The sequence below is a fragment of the Bemisia tabaci genome, chromosome 10 (genome assembly GCF_918797505.1).
Source record: "Bemisia tabaci chromosome 10, PGI_BMITA_v3".
In the NCBI taxonomy this organism is placed as follows: Eukaryota; Metazoa; Arthropoda; class Insecta; order Hemiptera; family Aleyrodidae; genus Bemisia; species Bemisia tabaci.
The window spans coordinates 12,249,807-12,277,194 of record NC_092802.1 but is presented as its reverse complement, the minus strand read 5'-3'; the positions used below and the strand labels follow the sequence as shown (position 1 = coordinate 12,277,194).

Sequence of the window (27,388 nt, the reverse complement as noted above, 5' to 3'; positions counted from 1 at the left end):
CGAGTAAAAGAGAAACTATTAATAGATAATCGGGGTTTTCCTCCAAGACAAAGGAAGTTGCACAATCTTAGCAACATCGCAATGCTAGTGGTTCCTTTTTGCAAAATGCAATCCAAATATTCAACAGTTTACCAGGAAATTCGTGTTTTATCTGAGGAAATTTGGCAACGCCTGAAGGTTCATACGGCGTTTCTCCTCAGCACGGCAGCATTAAGCTTCCTCCGGAGTAATGTTAAGGGCTCAACGTGGCGAGAACGAAACTGGTTTCATATGAGGCGGTTGCGGAAGGGGGGGTGGAAGCGCGGGGGTTAGAGCATGAGAATCCAAATCTGTCGTCGTCAGGTTTTCGGCGGTCTCGCGGTCGACGCTTTATCCCCTTCGAAAATCTCGACATTCCCGTTTTTATTAGCCGGGGACTCGACTCGTGTACTCTGCCGTGCTAAGGAAAAACGCCGTATGAGCCTTCAGGCGTTGCCAAATCGTGTTTGACAAAACACGGATTCCCTGGTAAACTTATGAATAATGTTCTTCCATTTTTTCAGAGAATTTTGTTCGTAGTTTGACCTAGAGTTCCTGAAAATCTCAATGAAAAATATTCATAATTTTCCTCGAGAATAAACATTTTATCAAGGGAAATTTGGCAACTCTCGAATGTTCATACGGCGTTTTTCCTTAGCACGGCAGTACTGTGCGCTTCTGCCGTGCTGAGGAAGAACGCCGTATGAGCCTTCCGGTGTTGCCAAGTTTCTTTTGATGAAATGCGAATTTATTGGGGAAGATAGGAATATTTTACTTCCAACTTTTCCAACAATATTGCTCGCAGTCTAATATAAAGTACCTGAGAATTTCAGGGGGAAATGTGCAGGACTTCCTTCCAAAATAAAGATTTTATCGGAGGAGATTTGGCAACTCTCGAATGTTCATACGGCGTTTTTCCTTAGCACGGTAAGTAGTGCTGTCCAAGGCGAAAACGCCGTATGACCCTTCAGGCGTTGCCAAGTTTCTTTTGATAAAATGCGAATTTACTGGGAAAGATGGGAATATTTTTCTTCCAACTTTTCCAAAAATATTGCTCGCAGTCTAATATAAAGTATCAGAGAATTTCAAGGGAAAATGCGCATGGCTTCCTTCCGAAATTAAAATTTTATCGGAGGAGATTTGGCAACTCTCGAATGTTCATACGGCGTTTTTCCTTAGCACGGTAAGTAGTGCTGTCCAATGCAAAAAAGGAAGTACCTAACTCCGTTTCCAATTTCTCCTTCTTCTTCTACTTATAGCTCAACTAGCAAAATGACGCTTGGAAGAGGTTACAAAATTTCTCTAAAAACAACGGAGAGTGTTCCTTGCTTTGATGAAAAAATATGACGTTCCGAGAGTATCCACACTGAAAAATGAGCTCCGGCCGTGGAAACCGTACTAACGGGCTATGTAGACATACCGTCTGCGTTCCGGGCTCAGAGGCCGAAAGTTCCGGGCGTAGCACCCGGTGCAATCGAAGCTACGGCTCCAGCACCCGGCACTTTCGGCCTCTGAGTCCGGAATGGATGTTATGTCTATAAAGCCGGTAACTTTTTTTTTTCAAGACATCATTAATTTTTGCCCAGCAAAATGCACTCTATCGTTTTAAAAATACACGGAGAGAAAGATAATAAATTCAACCATACCTTTGGCTAGTTTGAAGCACCGTTCAAGAAGCATGGTCAAATAAACCAATATCCGGTTAGGGCTGCGGGAAGTGCTCGATCGGCTGCAAATGTGAAGGCACCTGAAAAGAAGTAAAAAAAGAATGTAAAAGCATCTGGAAAGGTAGAAAAAATGAGAATGCAGAAGGCATAAACCTGCTGAGTGCATAGCTTTTTGCCTAGGAAACTATGTTACGCGCCCTCTCATGTGAAGGAAATGATGAAGCGCTCACATCTTATGTGAACAACAATGTTAAGGCAACCCCAACAAATGGCAAAAGCTGCCTTCGAAAATGTGGGAGCACTTCAACGAAACAACTTTCTGCACCCCTGTCTTTTGCCCAGTTCATCCATTTCTAAGTTGACTCGAACAAAAAATAACGCAGGAAATTTGATTACAGAAAAATAAAAAATAAAAAAAAATAAAAAGGTAATCATACTATTATTAACGTTAACATTTAGGAAATCCTAATGCAGTTTGTTAAGTTTTAGTTTAGCACGTAGCTAAATCAAGAAACACTTGTATATTACGATATATTTAAATAAAATTTCTTTTATTGAAAAAAAAAAAATATCAGCAAAAAGCGAAAGAAAACCCTAAAATTTAAGCCTAAGAGGGCTGATGCTGCCGTGCAAGGAAGAACGCCGTAAGAACCTTCGAGAGTTGCCAACTTTCCTCGATAAATCGTGTATTTTTGACGAGATTTTTCCTTGTATTTTCAGATATTCTGATTGCGAAAATCGGAGAGTAAATATTCAGAATTTTCTCATAAATCCGGTTTTATTCAGGAAACATCGCTACGCCTAATGCTCATACGTTTTTCCTTAGCATAGTAGTATTTATTTTTCGTCTCCTGGGATCATTTCTCAATTTGATTCACTATTACACCACACCAAACGATATACATTTTCCGGAAACAAAATGTTTCGATTTTGGTGACATTTGGCAGTGAATAAACGGAGTTTCGCTTTGGATTTGTCAGCTCCGTTGACGTCAGCATAGCCGGAGTAGGCAGCAAAAGGAAGCGCCCATTCAGCATTTGATGGAACGCAGCAAAATTTTCAGCTGAGTTCAACGTTTGCCGATTTTAGTTCATTGTTCCGAGTAAAATTCATCGCGAAGACTTGCACTTCCTCGAACGGCCACTATACTTGCCGATATTGACGTATCGACTCGTCTACACCGAGAACAATGGATCGGAGGAGTCAACACTTTAGTTGTAATATATTTTTTAATGGGTGGACGGATATACCTTTTGGTCTGGGACGAAAATAGCCTGGTTGCTGTTCGTTGTAGGTAATGAACGAATCGGCGTATGCGAAAACGTCCAATGTCCAATACAGTTTTTCAGAATTTGAGTTAACGATTTCTTTATATCTTAAAGACTGGAGTCCCTTTATTCTGAGAGTCAAGACAACACCCCCTCAGGGAGTTACAAACGGGAACAAAGATTACAGAAATTGAACGTTTTTTGTAATCTTTGATCGGCCCATTCTCAAATTCCTCTCTTCGTTCCTTCTCTCATTTCGTTTGTTCCTTGCCGAACCCGTAATTCCCTGGTCCATTCCAAATTATAATCTTTGCAATCGGTGAAAATGTAATATTTATTCCCGTTTTTGACACTGTGAAGGCCTGAAATACGGGAACCAATCAAAAATGGATTCACACTGTCTTGACTCTCAGTATAAAGGGACTCTATTAAAGACATATTAATGGTTTAAGAGGTTAGGAATGTAGAACAATTTTCATAATCCCTGGGTATAATTAAACATTCACAAAAGAGATCGATTTGTTCATCAGTGTCGAGGGGCAAAAAAAAACCACTGCGCATTGCAATTATGAAACCCTGTATTGGAGAGTGGACGTTTTCGCATGAGTCGATTCAAATTAACTAAGTAACTAAGTATATTATGGATTGCATTTAGCAAAAGAGAACGAGCGCGATTACAAAGCTGTTAAAATGTTGCTTCTTCATAATAATTTGAAAAATCTCACGAAATAGCGAAAAGTTTTTGCTTTCCACCAAAAAATTGTTAATTTGAGGGAAAAAATAATTGTGTAATGTTTACTATTGTGCATAATTATACTTAGTATTTTGAAAAGAAAAAAGAAGTTGCACGATTTTTAAACACTAATCGCGCTGGTTCCTTTTTGCTCAATGTGATATGGCATAAATATACCGATGTTCGAAGTGCGAGACCTCATACCTCAGATTGCGAATTTGTATAGATTTTGATTGTCATTCGTACCTCATTTTCGCGTTGAAAAACTAGTTACGATAATTTGAAAAAATAATTGTGAAAACTACTTCGATTTTTCTTCTGAGTTAACAAAACCTTCGGTAAAAATTTCATGATGAAAATTTAGCTTGTTTTCTTCGGGGGGGGGGGGGGGGGGGAGAAAAAAAAAAATACCTGGGAGCAAAAAATTTTGAAACACCGCAATGGAGATACGTGGTTTCGCACTTTGGGCATCGATATGTTTAAAAAAAAAAAAACCCATTGGGAAACATTTGACTAATGTCGCTGGGACCTGACGACCCTTTTTAAAGTGTATTTTCTGGGGAAAATCCACTATTTTTTAATATTATATTTTATCGTTTCTTTCTTCATCCTTTAGACTTTTCTTCCCCGTCGTTTAATAGTGCCAGTATCGAAATACCATCAAGACCCAACTCTTTAGAGTATCCGCGGCGGCAGTTATTTTCCTTTTTTTTAAAGAAAAATAATAATAATTTACTTACGTACCTATGTATTTTACTTTTTTATTTTAAACAACAAGTGTTCAACCGAAAAACAAGTTTCTTTCTTCTTTTTTCAATGTATATTCCGAGGAAAGTACATTAAATTTTAATATTACATTTTGTTTTGTTTTTTTCTTTATCCTTTTTCCTTTCGTTCCCCGTAGCTTGATAATGCCAGTATCAAAATACCACCAAGACTCGAGACTCTGTAGAGTCTCCGACGCTGGTAAACAAGGAATCGAAATGAATATTCCTGGTCGGTCGACGAAGAAACGAACGAACGACTCCGACGGTGGACGGTGCCGTCTTCCCGGTGCGCGGCCGGCGGTGGTGGAGTCGGAGTCGAGTGGCTGTCCCGAGTTCCGTGTGCACTGGCGACGGTGGCGCGCCCGATTGAGGCACTGCTATTCCTCTCGCGTAAAGTTCTCTGGGTCAAAAGTTCAACCGAGTTCACTCCGCGCTCCGACACGCGCCGCCACCGCGCTACCCCTGCCGCGCTCTGTCGGAACGCTCGGGAACTGCTGTGCGTTACGCTGGTTGCGAGTCATCGATTTGAAGGCGTTTTATAGAGGCGGAAGCGTCGCGTCGTCGGTCGTCGCATTCGCGTAGGTCGCGACTCCGTTTAGTTACCGAGGAAGGTGGGTACAGATCGTTTTCGATAGTGGTTCGATGTATCGTTTGGTTCAAAACAATACAACAAAACTTTCAGGATTTCAGTCGGAAAAGCTGAAAATGAGAAAATGTCCAACTATTTCACCTTGCGATGCCATTTATCAGTACTCATAGGAATCAAAAATCTATCAGAAAAACCCCGTTTCCTCAGATTACTCGATTGACTTGTGAGGCTATGTTTACATGTTGAACCGATCGATATCGATACAATCTCACCTATTTGATGTATCGAAAACGATCTATGGATTCGATCAACTTAAATCGGTGGAAAAATAAAAAAAAACTAATCGATCGACATGAAACGATTGAAGGATGATTAAAAAACTGCGACGTGATTAATTAAATTCATAAACAAAGCTACAGACCACCAAAAAAAATATAAGAAGACGAGGAAAAATGGAGCGATCGTATTGGTGAAGCGGGTGGTTAACGATAGAAAACGGAAGATAAGAGACTAGGTTACGGCAACCGACAAGCGGCCCTACAATTAGTCCATCGTTTTCCTCCTTAGCCTATAAGGACCACCCATTACGACCAATAGGATCGTTGCGTACGCTCTACGTTTTCTTTGTATATCGCCTTGATCATCAATTCGTTCTACAGACCGCCGGGTCAATTCGATCGACACCGACTTGATCGAAACTGAGAATCGATTGGAAACCCACGTTTCGATAGGCAAAACCGTGAAACGATCGAAATATCCGTGAATAGATCGACAAACGCGTGAGTCGATCGCCGAACAAGTGAGACCATCAACAAACCTGTGAGTCCATCGACACATATGGGTTCGATCAGCAAAGCCGGAAAGCGATCGAAAAAACCATGAATCCATCCACGTCTCAATGAATCGATTAACAACTCAATTATTAATAATTCTCGTGAATCGATAGACAAACTCGAGAATCGATTGAATTCAACCAATTGCGTTTACAGCAGCTGTAGACTAATTTGTCGATCGAATCGTAGCGAGCGTTTCACGTTTAGATTTTTGGATCGTATCATGTCGAAAGAAAGGGATTATCTGTTGCTGGGGGCATGATATCCATTCAGGTATGTATATCAGGAAACGCGGGGACAAAACACCCAATTTCTCACTTTTTCGGACATCATAAACATGCGAGCAACTATTCGAGCTCCGGAGTATGTATGTGGTATCAAGAAAAATTGAAGGAAATCCTTAACTCATCGCCTATCTCAAGTAACTGACCTGTATAAATATGATGTTCGCATCAAAAAAAAAAAAAAAAAAAACTCGCGTAATTTCCGAAATTTGCGGTAAAAATTAACTGATCTTGAATGGCTCTACTCAGCCAATAAATAATTTGCGTCCGGCTAAGGTGCAGTTAATTATACGTAATTTTTAATGATTTTACAAAACCACAACAAAATTTGAGTATCTACAGCCCGATATTGCGGTAATCCTAGCGTTGTTCCTTCAAATTCGCACGAAAAATTGGGCATTTCCATCGATTTTGTGATGAAAAGCGCGTAGGTTCTTAGGATGTAAAAAATCCACTAATAAAGTCGCATACTTGTCGAAGTATTCGACGTATCCGCGACATATTCAACGACTTCGATAAATCCTTAGAAATAACGATAGTTTCCTCTCAATCACGCCCGATTAGCCCGATTTTTCGTGCGATTTTGAAAGAAAAGAGAGAAATCCTACGAGGATCAATGCAATATCGCTCGGTAAATGCTCAATTCTTACAACAGTTTTGTAAAATCATTAAACATTACGTATATGTTACAGCACAATCGCAGGACAGAAATTTACCGGTTCAATAAAGCTATTCAAGATTAGCTAATCGTGACCGATTTCAAAAAATACGCTATTTCCTTTCCGCTGCGAGCATCAAATTCACGCAGGTCGGTTACCTGAGATAGACGATGAGCTAAGAATTCCCTTCAATTTTGCGTGATACCACATGCCTACACCCGAGTTCGAATAGTTGCTCACACGTTGAGGCGTCCAAAATAATGAACAGATACGCGTGTTCCTCCGCGATATCCCGAGTAATACGCTACTTCTTTAGCGGGTTCATTAAATACTAAAAACTTACGCCCTAAATATCGCACAATTCATGAAAAAACGCGATGTCTCAGGTACTTTTGTCACGGAAATTACGAAATTACGCACAATTACCGCAACTTTGCGGCAAATACTCAAATTTAGCGATAGTTTACTAAAACCATTAACAATTACGAATTATTTAACTCACAATAGCAGCACCAAAATTTTCCAAACGCTCCAAAGGAACATTCATGAGCGCAATATTTACTGCTACAAGTTCCAAAAAGCAGCGAATTTTTAATTCCATGCGAGCATCATAATCATGCAGGTCGGTTACTTGAGATAAACAGCGAGCCAAGAATTTCCTTCAATTTTGCGTGATACCACACGCCTACCCGGAGTTCGAATAGTTGCTCGCAAGTTTAAGGCGTCCAAAATAATTAAAAGGTACACATGTTCGGGATATCGCGAAAAACACGCGACTTTTCTGGCAGATCCTTAATCCGAAGAGCTCACGCACTCTTCATCATACTAACGTTGGAGGAGCGCGACTTTTTCTCTTCCTCGGTCAAGATAAATTTGATGTCCCACCTACAATTAAAGCGATATTGCAGCAAATACTCAATTTTCACGACGGTTTCCTAAAATTTTTGAAAAAATACGAATAATTTACCTCACGATAACGGCACGAAAATTTTCGAAATGCTCCAAAAGAACATTCATAATCGCAATATTTACTGCTGCAAAGTGCTATTCCCAGAAAGCAGAGATTTTTAATTCCATGTGAGCATCATATTCATGCAGGTCGGTTACTTGAGATAAACAGCGAGCTAAGAATTTCCTTCACTTTTGCGTGATACCATGCGCCTACACCGGAGTTCGAATAGTTGCTCGCAAGTTTAAGGCGTCCAAAATAATGAAAAGATATCCGTGTTTCTCCGCATTATCGCGACTTCTTAGGCGGGTTCATTAAATGCTAAGAACTTACGCGCTTAACATCGCAGGATTGTTGAAGAAATGCGACTTCTCTAGTGCTTTTGTCACAAAAATTTCGAGCACGGTCAAATTTAATTGCTGATTTAACAATTAAATTGCTAAAAAAAAGTAACTGCTACGTTCCAACGTAGATTTTACGACAATCAAATGCTACTTCAAGCACTATTGAGCATCACAGGTGGTTAAAGTAGCACTTTATTTTGTTGTAAAATCTACATTGAAACATTGTGGTCTCTATTTCAGCAACTGAATTGTGAAATGACCATTTTAATTTTTTCCGTGCAGTTACGAAAAATTACCATGATATACGCGAATACTCAATTTAAGCGCAGTTTTGTAAAAAAATTAAAAATTGCGAGTATTTTACCTCGCAATGGCAGCAAGAATATGTTCAAAACGCTCCTGAGGAACATATATTATCGTAATAGTTACTGCTACAAATCCGAAAAAAACGCGATTTCCCTGGAGCTTTCTACACGAATTTCTCAAAATTAGCAATGTTACCGGCGATATTGCTGCAAATACTCAATTTAAGCAAAGGTATTATAAAGTACTCAAAAGTTACCTCACATTGATGGCACAAAATAATTTCCACAAGCTCCTAAATTCATGATCGCAACATTTGCTGCTACAAATCCCGGAAAGCAGCGATTTTTAATTCTATAAGAGCATCATAGTCATGCACGCTAATTTATTGAGAAAGACGATGAGCAAAGAATCTCCTTCAATTTTGCGTGATACCACATACCTACACCGGAGTTCGAATAGTTGCTCGCAAGTTTAAGGCGTCTGAAAAAGAGAGAAATTACGCGTTTATCATGGCATTGTCGTGAAAAATACGTGACTTTGTTGGTAAATTTCTTAAATCCGAAGAGCTTATGAGCTCTTCATCGTACTATCGTTGGTGAAGCGCGACTTTCCCTCTGCTTCGGTCAAGAAAACTTAGATATCACGCACAATTACTGCAATATCGCGCTAAACACTCACTTTTAGCGATAGTCTTGAAAAATTATTATAAATTACGAATATTTATAGTACTGCAAAATAGCTCAAGAAAAATTTGATGTCACGCACAATCTATATAAATAAAATCGTTGGGGGTTTCACTGTAACGCTTACTTCTCGAGTTCTACCGGACCGATTTCGACGATGCTTGACTCTGGTTAAAGCCCTTGACGTCCCGATGTCCGCAAAATTTTCAGACTTCCAAATTTTTCAGCCTCTTTCGCTTGAGACGCTTTTAAAGCCAAATCCACCCCCCTCCGACCTTAAGTTTCCGAGAGTTGCGGTATGTTTCCGTTGTAACGCCTAATTTGAGAGATCTACCGGGGCGATTTTTACGATTTTTGGGTCGACCGCAAGCTCCTAGCTTCTAGATGCTCGCAAAATTGTCAGACTTCCAAATTTTTCAGACTCTTCTTCCTGAGACGCTCTTAAAGCCAAATCCACCCCCCTCCGGCCTTAAGTTCCCGGGAATTGGTTATGTTCCTGTTGTAACGCCTATTTTGAGAGATCTACCGGGGCGATTTTTACGATTTTTGGGTCGATTGAAAGCTTCTAGCTCCTAGATGCTCGCAAAACTATGAGAATTTCCAATTTTTCAGCCATATCTGTGTAAACCGCTGAGAGATGCAAATAGACCCCTCTCCATATTACTACTACACAGCCTTCACCCAACGCCGAAGGTCAAACTCGGACTCTGTCTCAGCACTGCTCTGTCTGAATAAAAGGAAGCCGCCCCAGCTACGTGGTTCCATAAAACTGTCGAAGCGGCGCGATGACATGGGTTTTCCCGTCCTTTTGTCTAACAACCCTCGAGCCCGAGACTGCTCGCTACGGGATCGCAGCCCTATTGTCTCATATGCCAAACAAAATCTGACCCTCAAAATTTAAAGACAGTAAAAATGCAATTTTTTCTATCATTCGGAAATTGTTTTTACAGTGTATATTTTTCGATTCGCGGTGAAATTTTGAGCAGAATGGTGGTCAAACTAATGAAAATACATGATTCTACGGTACACTAAGATCGATACCACAACTGCTGCATTTATAACTTGCTGAACGATATTTCCGTTACTTATCAACATATCACGACGAAATTTAGTTCATTGTAATATACTTTTTTAGCAGAGCGTAAATTTACTGAGAAAGTTGAAATCGAACCCGATGAGAGAAATTTCATCAATTTTTTTGGAGCTCCACTAGGCCGAGCAGGAAGGGAAAAAAGGATGACGAATTGAGATCTATTGCTGCCGCCTGGTGTCCTGACTCATGCCAGGCCCAGCTATTCTTGAACGCTTTGACGAGATTTTGTCGGCAGACAAGTCAAAACATGATTTTCCGACCAGTAGTCGAGTCAAATAAGGGTTGAACCCGGAACTAATTGTATGTTTGAGTTTTTTGGGCTCATATTATTCAGGAGTCAAGGAGGATCGAATGAACTAAAATTCGCCAAAATTCTCCCAAAATTTGACCCAAACTTCGCGCTAATGCTCTCATTGTATTTTTATTGGAGTTATGTCCGAATACTTTGAAAAAAGCCGAAAATGGTCTCTTTTTTAAAGCGCAGTGTTTGCAATTCTGCCCTGCTAAGGAAGAACGACGTATGAACATTCGAGAGTTGCCAAATTTTCTTCGATAAAATGTTTATTTTTGAGGAAAATTATGAATATTTTCCCCATGATATTTTCAGACGTTTTAGATCAAATTAAAAACAAAATTATCCAAGCAATTGGTAGACAAGCATTCAAAAATTTTCCTGAAATTTAGTGGTTTTCCAGGGGAAATTTGGCAACGTCTGAAGACTCATACGGCGTTCTTCCTTACCACTGCAGAATTATGTTCGTCCCTCCCGTTACCCCTACATCAGCCACCTTTATCGAAGAGCAAAGGAAAACCGTGGGAAAAAACAGGAACCAAAATGTTTTCAGGACTGAATTGCTTCCTCTGAGTTGCTCCGAAAATCATTCTATTCGTGTACGCTGCCAACTTAGCTGCATCCTGCATTTCTATTCATACTTTCTTTCCTTTCTTTTTTTTACGGAATATCCTCGGTTTTTTAGTGTCCAACCCAGTGCGAGGCTATTGTACACCTGTTTTTCGCCAGAAACGTTCTACACAATTTCTACTCATATTTTCTGGGTGCAAATGTGTGAGATTGTTGCGTCCTGTGCATGAAGTTTGTCTCTTTTTAGTGCGTCTACTAATTAATGAGTCTAATAATTTACACATTCAAACAATTCACTCGAATTTTTTACGCAGAATGTTCCTTGAGTGAGAAGCTAACGACTAGGAGGAGTAACTCCAAATTTACATGTATTTTGCCGGTCAGTGCCGAGTAACCGAAAATCCTTCTTTTATAAGGTAATACGTTTTGTACCCCGTTCGTTCATAAGTCTGTGGCTTTGGCGTGGTGTTGGCTGGAGTCCTGGAGGACGCCAGTGAGCTACTCCTACTGGCCAATACCAAGTGCGCAGGGCTTACATTGTCATATTCCGGAGGGATTTCGCCTTTTTTAACTCACAGTTAATGCCCCCCCCCCCCCCCCGGAAGAAAAATCCCTTACAGGAAAACTATCCATAATGCTTCCTGGCAATTTCGCGTAATTTCGTTTTTCTTTTGAAAATTTACAAGGAAGATCATTACGGAACTGAAAACAGGTAAACTAATTTAGGAAGGAATGCCTCTCGTATTCATGTATTCAGAAAAGAGTTCTTATTGGATTACATTACTTTATCATCTTTTTGCATTTACGGCACGGAATACGGCTCGCTTGCGAGCCATAGGTCACTCGCGAAGAGAGTGACCGGGGGTCCAGGGGGCGGAGCCCCCGGCTAGACGCGAGGCGAGCGAAGCGAGCCACAGCGGCTAGTTACTGCAATATCGCGCTAAACACTCACTTTTAGCGACAGTTATGTAAATTTATTAAAAATTACCAACATTTTAAGTACTGCACAATAGCGTCAAAAACATTTTCCAAACGTGCGTAAGGAACATAATAATTACTTCTACAAATCACGGAATGCACGATTTTATAATCCTATGCGAGCATCATATTCATGCACGTACATTTATTGAGATAGACGATGAGCTAAGAATCTCCTTCAATTTTGCGTGATACCACATGCCTACTCCAGAGTTCGAATAGTTGCTCGCAAGTTTAAGGCGTCCGAAAAAGAGAGAAATTACGCGTTTATCACCGCATTGTCGTGAAAAATACGTGACTTTTCTGGTAAATTTCTGAAATCCGCAGAGCCTACGAGCTCTTCATCGTACAATCGTTGGTGAAGCGCGACTTTCCCTCTGCTTCGGTCAAGAAAAATTTGATTTCACGGACAATTACTGCAAATATCGCGCTAAACACTCACTTTTAGCGATGGTTTTGTAAAATTATTATAAATTACCAACACTTTTAGTACTGCACAATAGCGTCACTAAAATTTTCAGAACGTGCGTAAGGAACATAATAATTACTTCTACAGATCACGGAAAGCACGAATTTTTAATCCTATGCGAGCATCATATTCATGCTGGTCGGTTACTTGAGATAGACGATGAGCTAAGAATCTCCTTCAATTTCGCGTGATACCACATGCCTACTCCGGAGTTCGAATAGTTGCTCGCAAGTTTAAGGCGTCCGAAAAAGAGAGAAATTACGCGTTTATCATCGCATTGTCGTGAAAAATACGTGAGTTTTCTGGTAAATTTCTGAAATCCGCAGAGCCTATGAGCTCTTCATCGTACTATCGTTGGTGAGCGCGACTTTCCCTCTCCTCTGGTCAAGAAAAATTTGATGTCACGCACAATTACTGCAATATCGCGCTAAACACTCACGTTTAGCGATAGTTTTGTAAAATTATTATAAATTACCAACATTTTTAGTACTGCACAATAGCGTCACGAAAATTTTCAGAACGTGCGTAAGGAACATAATAATTACTTCTACAGATCATGGAAAGCACGAGATTTTAATCCTATGCGAGCATCATACGCATGCGCACCAATTTATTGAGAAAGACGATGAGCTAAGAATCTCCTTCAATTTTGCGTGATACCACATGCCTACACCGGAGTTCGAATAGTTGCTCGCAAGTTTAAGGCGTTCGAAAAAGAGAGAAATTACGCGTTTATCATCGCATTGTCGTGAAAAATACTTGACTTTTCTGGTAAATTTCTGAAATCCGAAGAGCTTATGAGCTCTTCATCGTACTATCGTTTGAGAAGCGCGACTTTCCCTCTGCTTCAGTCAAGGAAAATTTGATGTCACGCATAATTACTGCAATATCGCGCTAAACATTCACTTTTAGCGATGGTTTTGTAAAATTATTATAAATTACCAACACTTTTAGTACTGCACAGTAGCGTCACTAAAATGTTCAGAACGTGCGTAAGGAACATAATAATTACTTCTACAGATCACGGAAAGCATCTTAATATTTAATTTGAAAAATAGAATGAAATTGTGAATCAACCACTGTACTAATTGCGAGGGGCGTTGGTTCATTTGAAAGGTGTTGTTCTCAATGCTTCGGGAAAACTATAAATTATTTTCTGGGGTTCGTCCCCGATTTTTAAATCCCTAAAAACTCATAAATTGGATGAGGGGAAGTGGGGGTTTTTTGTTTTTTGTTTTTCGGAAAAGTTTTGTTGCTACGCATCTTACTTTACCGTTTGCTGTCTTTTTATCAGCTGTTTTCATTCAACAATCATCATTAAGTGAGGTTACTTCCAACACTCAACTGCCATCAACTTACATTTTTCTTTTCCCGCGTTTTTTTTTTTTTTTTTTTTTTTTTTTTTTACGGTTTTTCATGATTGGTTCCATCTTTTTCTTATTGTTAATTTTTCCTCATTAAGTCAATAACCTCCAAGTTTTTTTTCTCATTTCCGATCAGAACTTTTCACGCTGTTTCTTTTCAATGTGTATAAATATGTTTATTATTAATTTCCATTTTCATTTCATCCTTTTTCTTCTGATTTATTTTTTTTAATTTAAAAATTGAACTTTTCAGTTATGATTTTGTTAAAATAATAATAATTTTTACTAATTTTAATTTTAAATTTAACAGTTGTTATGAGTGAAATTTTCAATGACCGAGGCGGTCGTCCTCCAAAACGTGGTCGCGTTTTCCAGAATTCTTTGCATGTTCGTTTAGTGAAGCAAGAACTTAACTCTGTTATTAGTATTGAAAATCAAAGTTTCATTTCTTCATTTCGGAAGTATAAAATTGATGATCAGAACTTTGATGAAAATTTTGTTACCAAATTTTCAGTCGGTTCAATGAATATAATTTGTCATCATTGTGATGCTCGCCATTTTCAGGGTGAAATGTCCAATGGTCATTTTAATAACTGCTGCCAAAATGGCTTAATTTCTTTACCGAGTATTCGGACAAATACCGATTTGAAATCATTATTTTTATATTCTCCAAATTTCATAAAGCATATCAGAAATTATAATAGTGCTGTTGCTTTTGCCTCTTTCTCTGCAAATCGAATTGATATTCCGGGTGATGGACCTTATTGCTTTAAAGTTCAAGGATCCATATATAGGTAAGTTTATTACCGGAACCAGAATGCAGACTGAACATGGAAAAAACGAAGAAGAAAAAGCGGAAAAATTAGATGAAGTTAAAACAGGAGCAGAAAAAGAAGAAGAACCAGAAGGAACAGCTACTGAAGAAGAAAAAGAAGAAGCAAAAAAAGAAAAGACAAAAGGAGGAAAGAAGAAGAGCAAAGTTGTAGGAAATATAGGAAGAAAAGCAGGACAGAAATGGCAAAAGAAGAATCAACAATTTAATCGAAAAAAAAGCAAAGTATTTAAAAAATAAAAAAAGATCTTCTTTAAAATTAGTTTGAAAACAAATGTAAAACCTAAAAAATAATTTTGTATGAAGATTAAAACAAAATTTTAGTTTAAAGTTTACTAAATAAAATTACAATTTTTGAAAACATTTGTTATATTTCTTCTCTCAAAAAAATAATTAGACCCGATTCAAAGACAAAACAGAAAATTAAATGAAAATAAATAAAAAAAAAAAAAAACATGTGAAAGTGAAAAGTGTACAGGAAAAATAAGGGGCTGCGAAGCAGCCCCATAAGCCCCTAGTGAGATTTTAATCCTATGCGAGCATCATACGCATGCTTGCCAATTTATTGAGAAAGACGATGAGCTAAGAATCTCCTTCAGTTTTGCGTGATACCACATGCCTACACCGGAGTTCGAATAGTTGCTCGCAAGTTTAAGGCGTCCGAAAAAGAGAGAAATTACGCGTTTATCATCGCATTGTCGTGAAAAATACTTGACTTTGTTGGTACATTTCTGAAATCCGAAGAGCTTATGAGCTCTTCATCGTACTATCGTTTGAGAAGCGCGACTTTCCCTCTGCTTCAGTCAAGGAAAATTTGATGTCACGCATAATTACTGCAATATCGCGCTAAACACTCACTTTTAGCGATGGTTTTGTAAAATTATTATAAATTACCAACACTTTTAGTACTGCACAATAGCGTCACGAAAATTTTCAGAACGTGCGTAAGGAACATAATAATTACTTCTACAGATCACGGAAAGCATGAGATTTTAACCCTATGCGAGCATCATACGCATGCTTGCCAATTTATTGAGAAAGACGATGAGCTAAGAATCTCCTTCAGTATGGCGTGATACCACATGCCTACTCCGGAGTTCGAATAGTTGCTCGCAAGTTTAAGGCGTCCGAAAAAGAGAGAAATTACGCGTTTATCATCGCATTGTCGTGAAAAATACGTGAGTTTTCTGGTAAATTTCTGAAATCCGCAAAGCCTATGAGCTCTTCATCGTACTATCGTTGGTGAAGCGCGACTTTCCCTCTCCTCTGGTCAAGAAAAATTTGATGTCACGCACAATTACTGCAATATCACGCTAAACACTCACTTTTAGCGATAGTTTTGTAAAATTATTATAAATTACCAACATTTTTAGTACTGCACAATAGCGTCACGAAAATTTTCAGAACGTGCGTAAGGAACATAATAATTACTTCTACAGATCACGGAAAGCACGAGATTTTAATCCTATGCGAGCATCATACGCATGCTTGCCAATTTATTGAGAAAGACGATGAGCTAAGAATCTCCTTCAATTTTGCGTGATACCACATGCCTACACCGGAGTTCGAATAGTTGCTCGCAAGTTTAAGGCGTCCGAAAAAGAGAGAAATTACGCGTTTATCATCGCATTGTCGTGTAAAATACTTGACTTTGTTGGTAAATTTCTGAAATCCGAAGAGCTTATGAGCTCTTCATCGTACTATCGTTTGAGAAGCGCGACTTTCCCTCTGCTTCAGTCAAGGAAAATTTGATGTCACGCATAATTACCGCAATATCGCGCTAAACACTCACTTTTAGCGACAGTTATGTAAAATTATTAGAAATTACCAACATTTTTAGTACCGCACAATAGCGTCACTAAAATTTTCCAAACGTGCTAAGGAACATAATAATTACTTCTACAAATCACGGAATGCACGAATTTATAATCCTATGCGAGCATCATATTCATGCACGCCAATTTATCGAGATAGACGATGAGCTAAGAATCTCCTTCAATTTTGCGTGATACCACATGCCTACACAGGAGTTCGAATAGTTGTTCGCAAGTTTAAGGCGTCCGAAGAAGAGAGAAATTACGCGTTTATCATCGCATTGTCGGGAAAAATACGTGACTTTTCTGGTAAATTTCCGAAATCCGCAGAACCTATGAGCTTTTCATCGTGCTATCGTTGGTGAAGCGCGACTTTCCCTCTGCTTCGGTCTAGAAAAATTTGATGTCTCGCACAATGAACCACTTGACAAGGTACATATTTTAGCATTCTGATTTATATTTCTTTACCCAAAATTTACGTAGAACATTATGCGCAAAACAAAACTTACATAGAACATTTTGCGCACAACAAAAATTACGTACCAAAATCAACTTCATACGAAGATATTTATAGATTCTTGATGCGTGAATTCAAACCATCCGTTAATGAAAACTCACTGCCGTACGTGATTCACATCGCGCACTAAACGTTATCATGACGGTCTCTGCGATATAATAATCCGGCAACCTCGATCTTGACGCTTTGGCTCAGCTGTTGCAAATTGCTTTTGTGTTTGAACAACACATGGTGGGGAATGAACATTGCTCGATTGAGAAGCTAGCTGAAACCGTTGCAGTGCGCGATTTGACTCACGAAGAGCTTTGAGTTTCTTGTGAGCGGGCAGTTCAAATTCCTCGTGACCAATGTAAAATAAAAATGTTAATATCATAGTTAGGAGTTGATTTCAGCAATTTCTTATGCAAGAATCGTGTTCTACATGAAATTTTTGTGAAGAAGCATGTATTAGATTGCTTAAATTCGTACCTTATCTAGTGGTCCATTATTGCAATATCACGGCAAACACTCACGTTTAGTGACGGTTTTGTAAATCGCGGCACGACGGTTTTTGGAGCTCTCATTCAAAACATTCAAGATCGCACAATTTTCTGCTCCAAATCCTGGAAAGCAGCGATTTTTAATTCTGTGCGAGCATTTCATTCAGGCAGATCGGTTACTCGAGATGGATGATGAGCTAAGAATTTCTTTCAATTTTGCGTGATACCACATGCCTACTCCATAATCCTAAATTTGGATAGTTGCTCAGAAGTTCAAGGCGTCCAAAAAAAGTGTGAAGTTATGGATTTTTAATCGCAATATCGCGAAAAATACGCGATTTTTCAAGCGGATTCATTAGACCCTAACGACTTACTAGCCCTCCATCGCACTATCGTTGAAATGGAGAATTTGCAGGTGTCTGAAATTTGATGAAATCCGTGTTTGAATGGACGCTACCAAGTGAGCTGAACACGAGGATACCCTTGGTTCATAAATTGAGCAATTATTGGAGGAGATATGACAAAATGATCTAATCTGCTTGAATACATGCGTTTAAATGGGAAATGCCGCCAGATGACGTCACTAGGCGGCGCATTTTCTCACTTTTAAATCTATTTTTATACTATTTTCCGTATCTGAAAAAAATTATAAAAAATACTGGAAAATCAGCTCTTTAAGCACTTTCAGATGAAGCAATAAAAAAATTGCGTGCAAATTCTCCATTCCGCGACATTTCCCGTGCATTCGTCGAGGAAAATCTGAAATTACTCACCTACCGCGATATCGCGGCAAATACTCAATTTTCGCGACTGTTTCGTGAAACTCTTAAAAAAATACGCATAATTTACCTCACAATCGTGACACGAAAGTTTTAGATACTCTCATTCAAGACATTCATGATCGCACTATTTTCTGCTCCAAATCCTGGAAAGCAGCGATTTTTAATTCTGTGCGAGCATTTTATTCAGGCAGATCGGATACTCGAGATGGATGATGAGCTAAAAATTTCTTTCAATTTTGCGGGATACCACATGCCTACTCCATACTCCTAAGTTCAAATAGTTGCTCAGAAGTTCAAGGCGTCCAAAAAAAGTGTGAAATTATGGATTTTTAATCGCAATATCGCGAAAAATACGCGATTTTTCAAGCGGATTCATTAGACCCTAACGACTTACTAGCCCTCCATCGCACTATCGTTGAAATTCCGCGACATTTCCCGTGCATTCGTCGAGGAAAATCTGAAATTACTCACCTACCGCGATATCGCGGCAAATACTCACCTACCGCGATATCGCGGCAAATACTCAATTTTCGCGACTGTTTCGTAAAATTCTTTAAAAAAAACGCATAATTTACCTCACAATCGTGACACGAAAGTTTTAGAAACTCTCATTCAAGACATTCATGATCGCACTATTTTCTGCTCTAAATCCTGTAAAGCAGCGATTTTTTAGTGGATACGAGCATCATATTATACTGATCAGTTACTTGAGATGAGCAATAAGCTAAGAATCGCCTTCAATTTCACGCGATACCACACTCCTACTCCGGAGCTCGAATAGTTGCTCGCATGCTTTCGGTTATGAAAGAGTGAGAAATTACCCAAGTTTCCTCTAAATATCGCAGAACTCCGCTACGTATCCAGCGGTTTTGATGAATTTCTACAAATTGAGATAGTTTCCTCTCAATCTCGTCCAAATGGCTTGCTTTTTCGTGCGATTTTTAAAGAAAAGAGAAAAAATTACGCGAGAATCACCGCTATTTTGCGGCAAATTTTAGATTAATGCACTAGGTACGTAAAATCATTAACAATACAAGCATTTAATAACACTTAATCACGTACAATCGCGGTACATAAATTTCCCGACAGTTGTTTCAGAACAATATAGATCGCACTATCACAAAAGGCTCTCGCTCTACGCAAGATTATGACAGCGACATAGTGAAACTGCATACTCGTGGGTAGAATGGGATACTACGAAACTGAATTTTTTTAATACCTACGTCCTACTCTTTTTTCTAAATGTGAAGAAAATTCAATGAAATTTTCAATAAATTGTCTTGGTTGCCGAATCTCCTATAAAATGTATATTTTTTAGGATAAATTAAATTGCCCAGTTAAATTAGCAATAGCTGGTGTGGCTTGGTTCCTTTCTGCTTAATGATCGAAGGAATGTGGCAACGTTTGAATACTGATACGACGTTTTTTTCCTTAACACGGTGTGTTCCTTTACTGCCGTCCTAAGGAAAAAACGCCGTGTGAGCCTTCTGGCGTTGCCGTATTTCCTTCAATAAAAATTGAATTCACTGGGAAAATTTTGAATAGTTTTCATCGACATTTTCAGACAAAATTGTTCTCAATTTAGTCTAAAATATCTGAAAATTTCAAGGAAAAATACGCATAATCGCTCTCAAAATTACATGTTTTATGCGGAGCAATTTGGCAACTCTCGATTGTTCATACGGCGGTTTTCCTTAGCACGGTAGCTTAGCAGTGTAACTTTCGAACAAATTGAGATGCACACACAATACTTTTGTGAGTTCCAAGTCGGAGGGAACAATTTTCCGGACTCTCCTCCTATCGCCCTCCCTACCCCCTCTCCCATCTTGGTCGTTTGCTTGTCAGATTATGAGTCTCTCACTGGTTTTGCTCGAAATTTAGGGAGAACTGGTCGAGTTCCGGGAACTCTTCACGCCACACCACTGCAGATTCGAATAACCTACACCTCTCATATAATGGGAAAAATCATTGTTATCAGAATACGTACCATTAAAGAGTTATCCAATTGCACGACTCCAATCTGAAAACACTCACAATCCAATCACAGAGACGCACTAACAAATTATTATTAAAGATGGAGACACGATTACTTAGAATTCCGAAAAAATTAACGTTCGCTAACTTTCGATTGAGGTTTCAATTCTGCCCTGGTTACTTTAAAAGTAATATTGATGTAATTTTCAATGACGTAAAAACAAAAACAGAGGGGGTATGACAAAGAAATCTTGCGTAATTGAAATTCATTTGAAGCTTGAACGGTTTGAATATCCCTGCACAGTGCTCTTGAACGGGGTTTAAATTGAAGTTGCTCGTGAACGAAAAATTTGAGGTAGAATGTCAAGAGGAGCCCCACCAGATCCTAAAAAGCGCAATTTTGGAATAGGCTGCTGGATCTCCTGGAGAAATAATCACGATTTTATGGATTTTTTTTTGTTTTGTTTTTTTTTGTTGGAAAAAAGGCTCATGTACGGCAACTAAATCCCCTCCCCTCCTCGGTCCATTTCTTCTTGGATCGATCTGAATTTTTAGAATGTTACTTACCGGTATGAGGTACAACTTTCCTGAGCTCGTCACGACCGAGAAAATTTTCTTGCTCCCTTCGCAACGTTGAAAAGTTTTAAACTTCAAAATTATAGATTTTGCGAAAAAAATTTGACCTTGGCCACCCTCCTTAATCTTCAATTGGGCTGAATTTCTAGCATGCTTTACTCCAATATGATGCACGAATTTCCTGAAAATGTTATGGTCAGGAAATTTTTTCCTCTCGTTGCAACAGTTGCAAACTTCAAAATTTTTTATTTGGACGTAAGACGATGGCATGGGCGCATTTCTTAGAGAATTGATTGGAATTTCGTAAGTTGTTCTCCCGTATAAGGTGCGGCTTCGCTGGGATTTTCATGCCCCGGAAATTTTGTTTACTTCTGTCTCGATGTTGCCAAGTTTTAAACTTTAAAATTATGGTTTCGACCATAAAATGATTGACGTTTTAGCGGAGTATCCCGCAATATTTTCTGTGTTATGAGAAATTTTACCGATTATTTTAATAATTAGTCCATTTGAAACTGTAAGATTGCCTTGTTGCCGTTTTACTGATTTTTTTCCGGATGAATATACTTCATCCTGCTGCAACTGTAACCGCTGGTTTTTTGCATTCGCTTTCGCAGTGTTAAGTATATTTTACAGAAAAGAAATAAAGATCAAAATTGCAGGTCCTGGACTCGTCTTCCGTTCGCATCGGGATTGGAGAGCCCGAGTCCAGGACACTTAACATGAGAAAAACCCCAGAAATTTATAACTAGGTAATGGAAAAACTAAAATTCACCTTTACAAGGATAATTGAAAAGTATACATATGAATGTTTTACATGAAAAAAAAAAAAAAAAGGAAAATCAGAATTGAAGGTCCGGGACGCGTCTTCCGTTCGCATCGGGATTGGAGAGCCCGAGTCCAGGACTCTTCAACATGAGAAAAACCCCAGGAATTTATAACTAGGTAATGGAAAAACTAAAATTCACCTTTACAAGGATAATTGAAAAGTATACATATGAATGTTTTACATGAAAAAAAAAAGGAAAATCAGAATTGAAGGTCCGGGACTCGTCTTCCGTTCGCATCGGGATTGGAGAGCCCGAGTCCAGGACTCTTCAACATGAGAAAAACCCCAGAATTTTTAAACAATGGAAAAACTAAAATCCACCATTAGAAAAAGAAGAAGAAGAAAAAAAAATGAGACTTGAAGGTCCGGGACTCGTCCTCCGTTCGCATCGGGATTGGAGAGCCCGAGTCCAGGACACTTCAACAAGAGAAAAACCCCAGAAATGTATGCCTATTGGAAAAACTAAAACCCACCTTTAAAAAAAAAAAAAGAAAAGAAAAAAAAATCAGAATTGAAGGTCCGGGACTCGTCTTCCGTTCTCATCGGGATTGGAGAGCCCGAGTCCAGGACACTTCAACAAGAGAAAAACCCCAGAAATGTATGCCTATTGGAAAAACTAAAATCCACCTTTAAAAAAAAAAAGAATAGAAAAAAAAATCAGAATTGAAGGTCCGGGACTCGTCTTCCGTTCGCAGCGGGATTGGAGAGCCCGAGTCCAGGACACTGCAACAAGAGAAAAACCCCAGAAATGTATGCCTATTGGAAAAACTAAAATCCACCTTTAAAAAAAAAGGAAAAGAAAAAAAAAAATCAGAATTGAAGGTCCACGACTCGTCCTCCGTTCGCAGCGGGATTGGAGAGCCCGAGTCCAGGACACTGCAACAAGAGAAAAACCCCAGAAATGTATGCCTATTGGAAAAACTAAAATCCACCTTTAAAAAAAAAAAGAAAAAAAAAAAAACAGAATTGAAGGTCCGGGACTCGTCTTCCGTTCGCAACGGGATTGGAGAGCCCGAGTCCAGGACCCTGCAACAAGAGAAAAACCTAAGTAATTTATAAACAATGGAAAAACTAAAATCCACCTTATAAAAAGAAGAAGAAAAAAAAAACAGACTTGAAGGTCCGGGACTCGTCCTCCGTTCGCATCGGGATTGGAGAGCCCGAGTCCAGGACACTTCAACAAGAGAAAAACCCCAGAAATGTATGCCTATTGGAAAAACTAAAACCCACCTTTAAAAAAAAAGAAAAAGAAAAAAAAATCAGAATTAAAGGTCCGGGACTCGTCTTCCGTTCGCAGCGGGATTGGAGAGCCCCAGTCCAGGACACTTAACATGAGAAAAACCCCAGAAATGTATGCCTATTGGAAAAACTAAAATCCACCATTAGAAAAAGAAGAAGAAAAAAAAAATCAGACTTGAAGGTCCGGGACTCGTCTTCCGTTCTCATCGGGATTGGAGAGCCCGAGTCCAGGACACTGCAACAAGAGAAAAACCCCAGAAATGTATGCCTATTGGAAAAACTAAAATCCACCTTTAAAAAAAAAAAAGAAAAAAAAAAAAAAACAGAATTGAAGGTCCGGGACTCGTCTTCCGTTCGCAACGGGATTGGAGAGCCCGAGTCCAGGACCCTGCAACAAGAGAAAAACCTCAGTAATTTATAAACAATGGAAAAACTAAAATCCACCATTAGAAAAAGAAGAAGAAGAAAAAAAAATCAGACTTGAAGGTCCGGGACTCGTCCTCCGTTCGCATCGGGATTGGAGAGCCCGAGTCCAGGACACTTCAACAAGAGAAAAACCCCAGAAATGTATGCCTATTGGAAAAACTAAAATCCACCATTAGAAAAAGAAGAAAAAAAAAAAAAATCAGACTTGAAGGTCCGGGACTCGTCTTCCGTTCGCATCGGGATTGGAGAGCCCGAGTCCAGGACACTTCAACAAGAGAAAAACCCCAGAAATTTATACCTAATGGAAAAACTAAAATCCACCTTTAAAAAAAAAAAGAAAAAAAAAAAAACAGACTTGAAGGTCCGGGACTCGTCTTCCGTTCGCATCGGGATTGGAGAGCCCGAGTCCAGGACCCTGCAACAAGAGAAAAACCTAAGTAATTTATAAACAATGGAAAAACTAAAATCCACCATTAGAAAAAGAAGAAGAAGAAAAAAAAATCAGACTTGAAGGTCCGGGACTCGTCCTCCGTTCGCATCGGGATTGGAGAGCCCGAGTCCAGGACACTTCAACAAGAGAAAAACCCCAGAAATGTATGCCTATTGGAAAAACTAAAATCCACCATTAGAAAAAGAAGAAGAAAAAAAAAAATCAGACTTGAAGGTCCGGGACTCGTCTTCCGTTCTCATCGGGATTGGAGAGCCCGAGTCCAGGACACTTAACATGAGAAAAACCCCAGAAATTTATAACTAAGGGAAAAACTAAAATTCACCTTTTCAAGGGTGATTGAAAAGTATGCATATGTATGTTTTACAGAAAAAAACTCCGTCCGGGACTCGTCCTCCGTTCGCAGAGGAATTGGATGGCCCGAATCCAGGACGCTTCATTCACAAGAGAATAATATATTGATGAGAGAATATGGACCTATATTTTACATGTGTCTGAGTAAACCAGGAAAGTTAAACATAGTCTTTCGAGTGCTTATGCACAAACTGATAGCGTATCATATTATATTCGAACGGACGCTGCTAAAGCGAATGCAACAAAACCGGCATTTGCAGTTACAGCAAGGTGAGGTAGGTATATTCAACCGGAAAAAATTAGTAAAACGGCAACAAGGCAATCTTATAGTTTCGAATGGACAAATACCAGGTTAAAATATTTGGTAAAATTATACATAAGTAAAGAACATTTTGCAAGATATCCCGCCCAAACGCCATCATCATTTAATGGTGAAATCCATAATTTTGAAGTTTAAAACTTGGCAACGTCGAAACGGAGGTAAAAAAAATTTCAGTCACGAAAATTTCAGAAAATTCGTACTTTAAACGGGAAAACAACATACTGGTTTCAGATCAATTCACTAGGAAGTGGGCCCATGCCAACGCTTTGCCTCCAAACCCAAAATTTTGAAGTTTGCAACTGTGCAAGAAGAGGAAAAAAAATGTCCTGATCATAAAAATTTCTGGAAATTAGGATCTCATATTGGAGAATAACATGTTAAAAATTCAGCCCAATTGAAGATTAAGGAGGGGATCCAATGTCACAATTATTTTCCTTTCAAAATCCATATTTTGAAGTTTGAAACTATGCAACGTTGCAAGGGGAGCAAATAAATTTTCTCCGTCGTGAAAGTTTCAGGAAAGTCGTACCTCATGCCAGTGAATAACATACTAAAAATTCATGTCAATCCGAGAAAAAATGGGGCAGAGGGAGGGCGGGGGGACTTGAGTTACCTTATGTAGGCCCTCCTTCAAAAAAAAAAAACCTAAAAAATTCCAAAAGAATCTATTATCTCTCCAGAAGCTCCAACAACCTATTTCAAAATTGGACCGCGTTAAACAGAAAGGAACAAAGCCACATCAGCTACTGCCAAATTTAACAGGAAGATTTCATTTTTTACGAGAGAACGTCTGCGCAGATTCCTTTGAAAATTTTAAGGAATTTGCTTTGTAATATAGAGAAAATTCACTGAAATTTGCACAAAACTCCGCACAACCATTTTCATGTAAAAAATTAAACCGCCCGATAAAATTTGGCAATAGCTGATGTGGCTTGGTTCCTTTCTGTTTAATGCGGTCCAATTGTGAGTATCTGATGGTACTCTTCTTGACATTACAGCTCAAATTTTTAGATCATGACCAACGTCCATATAAACCCAATTCCGAAGTACCGTGCAGCGATACTCAAACTTCAAGCTTCAACTGAATTGCATGCATTATATTGATCAAAATAAGTACAGCGCACACTAAATGATGCGTATTTGAATGCTTAAAAACAGGAGCTAATTTGATAAAAAGTCCACGGTCTTGGAGGAGACCTCGTGAACTTAGGATGGAAGGTATGGGTCTGAGTATGCTTTCACAACGGAACAAATTACTGGCATGGATTCACCGATTTAAATTGGAATGAGAAATGTGAATGGTATTTCTAGAGTAGGATGGTAAGTAAGTATCCATCCACCAGCTGTAATCTTTCTAGAATGATAATACGGTAGCCAAAATGAAACTGAGAATGTACCTGCCTCAATTCTAAAATTGGTGCTAAACATCTACGTCTAGCAGAAGTAAAAATATCAAGATTATGCAAAAAAGACATATGAGTAAGATACTCACATGAATAAAAGACTGAATCATGGTTCAGTACTTACATACGATTCTTAGTTAATCAAACACTTCAGGGCTAAATTGAAATCTCAATCTTAAGAATAGCAAAAAATGGTACCTGTTTGTCGGTATGAATAATACGGATGATGGAACATTATTATCACGATCGACACATTCTCAAACGCGAGATTCAAAAGGAGACAACCGATTTCAAAACAAATGAACGAATGATAAGAATCGCCACTCAAAACCACGAAAACGCGTTCATCACACGACTGCACAAACACTGCAATAATCCGGATTAACACGATGATCCAGATTATTAGAGACGAGATTTAGATTTAGATGATTTAGAGATTTAGTTGTAGACGACCAATTCCGAAACAAACGACGGATAGGAGATTCGAGAAACCACGTTTTCGGCACCCAGAATCACAAGACCGCATTCATCACCACTGCATAAACACTGCTATAATCCAGCCGGTTAGATCAAACTGTAACACTCCCGAACACGAGGTATCCGTGAGACAAGAAAGTGACACTGTTACGAGATGATTTGAAATCGAAAGGAGGTAAAGAACACACACAATTAATAAACTTTTAACTTCTAGGAGGGAATAATGGCTTGGGTCCCCGGGGTTCGCGACGCGTGCCAAGCGACAGGTGCCTAAAACTGACAAATTTATTATAAACAGACAAGTAAAGGCCTGTCCAGAGCGTCTTGTGCGGGAGGAGGGGAAACTGCAGACTGCTGGATCCTCTTGCGCTTTCTCGCCGCGGGCACTCCCTCCCCGCTGGCGACGCGTCGCGTCGCTCGGACCTCTACGCTACAGATATTCACCTTGATCTATGTCTAATGAGGGGGGAGGGGAAGTGTTAGCCAAACGCTTGCCCATACCTTCTTTCAACCTGGTAGTTTTCGATCTGATTTTTTTTTCACTAATCTAATTGGCTACGAATATGCAATAACTCATTAACAGAATTTGCATTTTGCATGAGGGAACCAAGAGCATTCCAATTTTGCTAGCGTTGGGTTGCATTTTGCAGAAAGGGACCAGGAGCATTGCAGTGTTGCTACGATTGTGCAACTTATTTTGTCTCGGAGGAAAAGCTTACTCACCTACAGACAGTTTCTAGTTTACACCCTAAAATCTGAAAATTTTCTGAATCTGAAAAATCTGAAAAATCTGAAAAGTTACCACGTACAAATGAAAAACTAAGAAGTGGCCCGAACTGTATGTAACAAGGAGGAGAAATGGTGCTGGGTCCACACCATTTCCACTTAATACTCCAATGCAAATTGCCTGGGCTGAACACTCCCCCCCCCCCCCCCCCCCCCAGTTTCGCATTGGTGCGCATTAGAGTTCAAAAATTTAATTTTGACTCTAATTTTAATTTTTGGAATTTCTTGGCTTTGTTTCCCCGCGAAATGGGTATGGACCCAGCACCA

At 39.1% G+C, this 27,388-nt stretch overlaps 1 long non-coding RNA gene across 1 annotated transcript; it reads right to left on the bottom strand.

Moving 5' to 3' along the window:
• Nucleotides 1-1,022: 1,022 nt before the first annotated feature.
• LOC140225592 (uncharacterized) lies at nt 1,023-26,644 on the bottom strand. Its single transcript, XR_011900623.1, has 3 exons — nt 26,057-26,644; nt 20,278-20,344; nt 1,023-1,765 (listed from the first exon to the last, which is right to left on the bottom strand). It is a non-coding gene; the product is annotated as an uncharacterized lncRNA (long non-coding RNA).
• Nucleotides 26,645-27,388: the final 744 nt, after the last annotated feature.